General features: G+C 37.2%; 1 protein-coding gene across 5 annotated transcripts in view; it reads right to left on the reverse strand.

The window, feature by feature from the left end:
• gapvd1 (GTPase activating protein and VPS9 domains 1) overlaps positions 1–6,730 on the reverse strand; it is a 73,231-nt gene extending 66,501 nt beyond the window's left edge. For 4 of the 5 annotated variants that reach the window (XM_026925073.3, XM_026925071.3, XM_026925072.3 and 1 more), the window contains exon 1: positions 6,530–6,722. The gene's annotated coding sequence lies outside the window, so the exon portion shown is untranslated. Of the gene's footprint in view, positions 1–6,529 lie in introns of all 5 variants that reach the window. The other variant, XM_053235870.1, reaches the window with a different exon arrangement.
• Positions 6,731–6,971: the final 241 nt, after the last annotated feature.

Below are 6,971 nucleotides of genomic sequence, written 5' to 3' on the forward strand. Positions count from 1 at the left end.
TCAAATGCATTTGTTTATTTCAGTGCTGTTTTTGACTGCAGTTCTGCTTAGGTGCACTCTCCGTGTTATCTGGATTTCTGCATACTTTTTTGGGGTACTTTCTTAGTGGTTAAATAAATTTGTTGCGTTTATGCGCCAATCTTGCCCATGTGCATTTTGTAAACTACCATTGTCTATGCTATGTCTGTTCTTTAAACTCTAGCAGTTCCTTAAAACCAATGATGGTTTTTTTAAGGCACCAAGTCCTGTGTTGTCAGCCCTTGCTACCATGTTGCTTATCAAAATGAAGAGGAAAAGTAAGCTAAGTAACCGCTTTTACTGTTTGTGTGTCTGACAGGGAGATCGCGAGCTGGACTAGCGAGTGAAGTCTGGTGTGTAAACAGATTCGAGTGCAACGGACAAAATACATTTAGCATCATGATAAAGCACACACTAGCAGTGACTCAAATGATTCGAGAGGCTTGCAGATGCAGCAGCAATAAGTGCAAATTCTTTAAGTTTTTCAAGCTCTGTAAAGGCGCAAATCTTCCTCAATTTCACCAGGCATGCGCGCATATTAAACAGACTGACAAGCACCATTTTTCTTTAAAACTCGATGCAGTGGGCATGATTGAGACACAACCTAATGACAACAAAGACGTATTTACTAATCTAGAAAGTCCAAAAGACTAGTATGCAAAACAGACCTTTTGGTAGGTTTATGAGATTTTTAAACTCAAACACTAACTGTAATAGGAAAATCATTAGTGTGGTACTCCACAATAGTCTACAATAATACATATGTACGCGATTTGAGACACAATACTAGTTGGTTTATTCACTTGGGGACACAGTGTCACATAATGCTATAGTGCCTCCAGTATAACGCATTCAAATGACCGCAGGACATACACGGCAGCCAGCTTGCGTACGCATAGTTAACAGCAAGAATAAATCAGCATTGAGTTCTCCTCAAATTGCATCTCTTAGTTAGAGTGCAATAAAACTGACATTTCTTCCATTCCTGAATGACAGATTAAATGAACTGTATAAGGTTAGCTATGATAATCATACACTGATAGATTTTATTTTACATTAATGAACTCATAATATTATATTATATTATATTATATCATATTATATTATATTAACTCTATTTATATTGCTCACACAAGCATCTCCATGCAAACTGAGAGAATGTTGGATTCGGGAAGGGGGTGCACAGCTTCCGGGAAGTGTCTGTTAATATCGAAGAGTTCACCTGTGCAAGATCATTCCAGAATCATGTGTCAGTTGCCTCGTCTCCTGTTTTATTAGGGTGAAAATGACTGCTCTTTTGTGGTATTATTTTTAATGACAACTGGTGTACTCCTGGTTTTGCTAAGAGCCTATGCAAAATACATAATGGTTGGCAGATCAGATAATATAGCACAATAAGCAATAAAAACGACTGTGTATTGTGGCAATGTGATATGTCATGTAGAATTTAGTCTAGATAGCTTTTTACTGATAAGTTAGTTATGACTGGCCATCATCCTACATGGACTTGGTTTAGGTTGACCAAGCTTGCTTTGTGATGTTCCGTTAAGGAACATCAGAGGGGACGTGACCATTTTCTAAAGTTTTATGTTGGTATAATGTGTAACTGTGACTAAACACATCAAGATTGTAGCTAATAGCACGTTCCAGACACAGGAAGCATTAGGCTTTCTTTCTTTTTCTCTCTCCTCTCCTTTACCCTTCTCCCTCCTCCTTCTACTCATATACCAGGCCTGTTCAATCTGTAGTTTTGAACTGGTGAAATACCTCTGGAGTTATGCTTCTGTAGAGAAAAACAGATCTGAAGATTCTTCAAGCATGTAAATAAACAACTTCACATCAGTCTTCTCTTTCCTGACTTGTCGTTGCCCAGTTTCAAACCTTATGAACAAAGCCTTTTTTTAAGGGTTTCATTTCTTTAATAGTTTTATTTAGGCTCTCTGCTTCCACTTTCTGTTTCAAATACATCATCGCATAGAGCTGTACGTTAGTTTTTTTTTAATTTACTAGAACCAGAAAGTTTGATCATATTAGCCCTATTATACTGACACTGCATTGGCTCCCAGTAAATTTCACATTATTTCACATTATAAAAAAACTACTAATGACCTGTAAAGCACTGAACGGTCTCTTCCCACATTAACTGAGCGAACTTTTTATGTATTATGATGCACCACATTTGGTCCAATCAAAATGTACATGTTCTTTATCAATAGATAAAATAATGAAAACCACAGCAGAGGGCAAATCAAGTAGTTTGCGTGGGCATCTGTAATAAAAGTTTTTACACGTCACCGCTGTGATTAAACTGTCACATTCAGACAGCAATAAAATTACCACAGGATGAGTGAGTTTCTAGCAGATTATATTGTCTATGAACCTGGAAATTTGTGTCACATGGTCATATGATCATGCTCCATTCACAACATGGCATCCAAAAGGTTGAAGAGGCACTGGAGTAAAGAAGAGATACTGGCCCTTCTTTTATCAAAAAAACATCCATTTCTCATTTTGCGATTCAGGAAGTGCTTAATATATGGGGGAGGGTCATTGATACTCCTGCTACAAGTTTAAATACAGAACATAACAGCAAAGCTAGGTGATATCGGCATAGAAAAATCACAGACGTGTATCCAGACAAGACTAAAATTATCAGACAACCGCCAATTTTGGCGAAAAACAGGTAGGTAATAGATAATTTGGCCTATAAATTTCTCAGAGGAGGACAGAGAAAAACACTGACATGGTTGATCTGGACGAAAATGAAATCACAGAATAAACCACATCTAAATTTAATCCAGTCCAGATAGGGCTTTTGCAAGTTAGTTTATAAAGCACATCTAAAACCATAATAACTGCCCAAGGTGCTGTACATATATAAAAATAAATTATGTTGAAAAAGAAACGTTGATGGACTGCAAAGACAAGAAACATGGGCAATAAAGGTCATGTTCTTAGCAGACATAAGTCTGTGTGATTTCTTTTTTAAATCTCTTTCTTAATATTACATATTTTCAATATTTTGAAAACATATACATATTTCCTTGTTTTAAAACTATAACAATTATAATAAATGTTATCACCTAATACTGCATATGCAGACAGTTCTTTTCCCTATAAATGTCCTATTCTAGTTTCAGGCCTCATCCACATGTATACCGACATTTTCAAAAAAAATTTTATCCACCCATTTTCAAAAAAATTCTGTCACAAACAGCATTTTTGAAGAGATCTCCATCCAAACAAAAAGGCAAAATCAATTTGAGAACATTCACACGAGCATGTCACCCAATTAGGCAGCAATAATTTCATAACCCATTAAGTACAGCACCTCAAGAATAATGTTAATAACTGCCTAATGAATTACAGAGAAGGAGAAATGCAAAAAAAACCCAAAAACACAAAAAACAAACAAACAAAAAAAAAAAAACAAGGCCAAATGTTCGTTCATTCATTTATTCACCTTCAGTAACTGCTCTATCCAGGTCAGGGTCACATTTGACCAATAGTGCTGAAAAAAAGACACATGGATTCATATATGCGGACTGATGATGAGATGAGATGACTAAGCTTATAGACTATGCGTACATGTGCTTGTGGTGAACACCAGTGGAGATACTTAATGAATTCTTGTATAGTGAAGAATTATTCACTATACAAATACACACATATATATATATATATATATATATATATATATATATATATATACACACACACACACACACACACACACACACACACATTATATATATATATATATATATATATATATATATATATATATATATATATATATATATATATATATTCTTGTATAGTGCTGACAAACAGCACAATGTGTCATTTTCTTAATTTAAATCTCCATTCATGTTTTCAGAGCAATGACATTCATGGCTTTAGCTGTTTGGCAGTAAGGACAAGGGAAGCTAAGATGCATCAGAGAAAGACGTTTTGTTGCTCTGCTCTGAAGTCAGACAGCAGGTTATTAAGGTTCATGCAGGACACAAAATAGGTGCAAAGAAAATATTACGAAATACAGCATACTTTATTTTTGTCTATCTTAAAAATGCATTTTCCCACAGACATTTAAATCATCTAACTTGACAGCCATCACAACTTTAATCCACTGGCAAATCCTGATACTATGATGAATTGTCCAAAACCTAATTTGTGAGAGCCAAAATCTGCATTGGCAGTGCACCTTGCAGCACCAGAGCAGTGGATTCAAGCCTAGGTTTGTGCAATGTAACAGTATTATCATCCCTACATTGCCACAATATCCAGTATCTGCATTTTGCATAGGGGCTCCGCAAACACAGTCCAAAAACATTTTTAAAAACATTAAAAAGCGTTAAGGTTTAGGTGCAGCTAGCTAGGTCACTTAAATCACAGTTGCTAATCAATCAGGGCATGTGCATGGCATGATGAAAATTGTCACTTTATGGTATTTTTAATGTATATATAAGCTAGCTCAGTTATCTGGAGAAGAAACAGTTGCATAGGTAGGGTCTGTAACAGGAACAGGTCCCACACACACTGGTAGTGTTTCTGACTTTTTCTGATAAAGAAGCTCTGCAAAGACATTAAAGTATGCTACTGTTAGACAGTAAAGCGTTAATGTTTAGGTGCACTGCATTACTGGCATTGTAGTTTGGGATGGTGTTTGAGGCTGTGTGTGTGAGCCACAGAGAAACAAGGTGCCTCTCCCTTTTTATTACTCTGCTAGCCAGCATATTTTTCTTTTGTTTGTGTTTGTGGAAGTAAAACCAACTCAAACAGGATGAAGTATTCATACTTGCAGGTAAACGTGAGCATGTCCTCCAGGAGGCGCTTCCTACCTGCAATTAATTCCCAAACAGTAAATGGGAACTAATCGCAGGTAGGAACTAAAGCTGTGAGTGGGGAACTGAAAAACGTGTCAGACCACGTGCACCATAGGATTGGTACAAGGAATCAGTCAATCATTTGGATTTGTCAACTTGAAGTGTCATACATATTTAGAAAATCTCAACTCACATGTCACTTTGTTGCTTGCCACTTTCACTGAAGTCATAGCTCTGTGTTGCGCATATACGGAGAAATTTTTCCCACCAATTTTACTCCAGTAAGTCAACAGTGCACTTGCCACAATTCACAGAGAACACAAAACCTTTTCACTTCCACTCCTTGTATTTGGCACATTTCTTTCTGTACTATACTAACACTACTCAGAAGGGGGTGGGGGGCCAGTAACCATTTCCCCTGAAACCCTGTGAGGTGTGTGCATGTGACCATTTATGTACAGACAAACAGTGCTACAGCCACATCCTCTTGGACATCACACTTCCTAGCTTCTGATCTGTCAGAAACAGAAAACTAAGACCATGTGACCCCTTCCATCCTCTATCCTCAGCCTTGATACTCAGGCCTAAATAAATGACCTGGCAACAAAACCAACATTTCACCAATCATTCAACTATAAACAAAAAGGTTTTCCAACACACACCACTGAAAATGTTCAATTTTATCATTTCCACCATATCAAAAGTCTTGATGCACATCCTAGGAGACTACGTGGGCCAGTATGAGGCACTCCTGGCCGTAAACTTTAGAGATATTGATAAGGCTTTTTTTTTCCTTTTGTTTCCAAAATTTAGGTTCTTAACATATAATCACAATTCACATTCTAACTAGACAAGTGCCTAACCTATAACTTCAAAGGCTGCTAACTTTAAACAAATGAATCAATTAAAAGACAGCTGAGAAAATTATAGTGGACCCAAATATCTAAATGGGCAGATGGAAATTTTTACCTGTCTTAATACAACTACTAAAAAGCTACTAAAGAGTTAAGGACGGTTTATTAATAAATTAGCTCGATAGATAACTATGCTAGGTTTGCCATATTTCGAGTAATTAGAAGAATACCCAATACCATAGTTTGTATTGTAGAGGGTTTACCTAGCTAGCTAAATACCTACCGCCTGTTACTCTACGACTAACAATGAATAGATGCAATATTGCTCTAAACTGACTGTGTAATCAAAAAGCTAGCTATTAAGTTTTTACATTGCTCTGCCTCGTCCTTTTTTTCTTCTTCTTCTTTTTTCCATTTTTCAATAGGGGTTACATAACTAAAGAACATTAGCTCGGAACACAAGTGTTAGAAATGATGATTGGTTAGGCAGTAAACACCAGATTAAAACCTCACTAGCTAGCTAGTTTGTTAATGGCTACCCGTCAACCTAATTCTAGTTACTTTACTTTTAATGTTTACTGCTAAACGTAAAACATCCTCACAAAAGTAAAATGACACGGCACACGCAAATTGCATGTAACTTTAGTGTTAAAGCTTAACAACGTTTAGGTACCTAGTGTCGTCCGTCAACTAGCCTTGTCAAATAACGTACAGCTAGCTAGTTAGCACGTCAATAGACCAAACAATGTCTTTACGAGACAATTAAATAGCAATCAGTCAAGCTATTCCGCTAGCAGCATGACTGAGCATGATTAGGCATAGACAGCTTACCAGCACGAAGATTGTAACTTAGCAACAAATGCGACTGCTGGTGACGACGGGTCCGTTTGTGAATTCGCTGTTCTGGGTTCCAGAGTCCTACCAAAGAGGGTTTATTGGCCTACGCTTGGCTAAAGGGATAGCAAGGCTTCCGATACCGCTAGCAAAATCTCTGTCAGCGTCAAACGTCATTATGCGCGTGCGTATTGCTACATTCGACTTATGCTGCATTCATGACCAAGTAGGATCTGGAAATTTCCCGTCTTCCCAGTAGGAAAGATCCGTTTGAACGGCGATTCCTACTCGGAAAGTCTGCGTTTTCCGAGAGCTCCGACTTCTCCGATTTGCGAATCAGTGACGTCACTTCAACGCGATTTCAGGTTTTTAAGCAGTCTTTTGAGTTTCTCTTTATACTTGAAATCGCTAAATACTGCGTATTGAAATGTTAATTCGC

This window comes from Pangasianodon hypophthalmus, chromosome 8, assembly GCF_027358585.1.
Source record: "Pangasianodon hypophthalmus isolate fPanHyp1 chromosome 8, fPanHyp1.pri, whole genome shotgun sequence".
Classification (NCBI taxonomy): Eukaryota; Metazoa; Chordata; class Actinopteri; order Siluriformes; family Pangasiidae; genus Pangasianodon; species Pangasianodon hypophthalmus.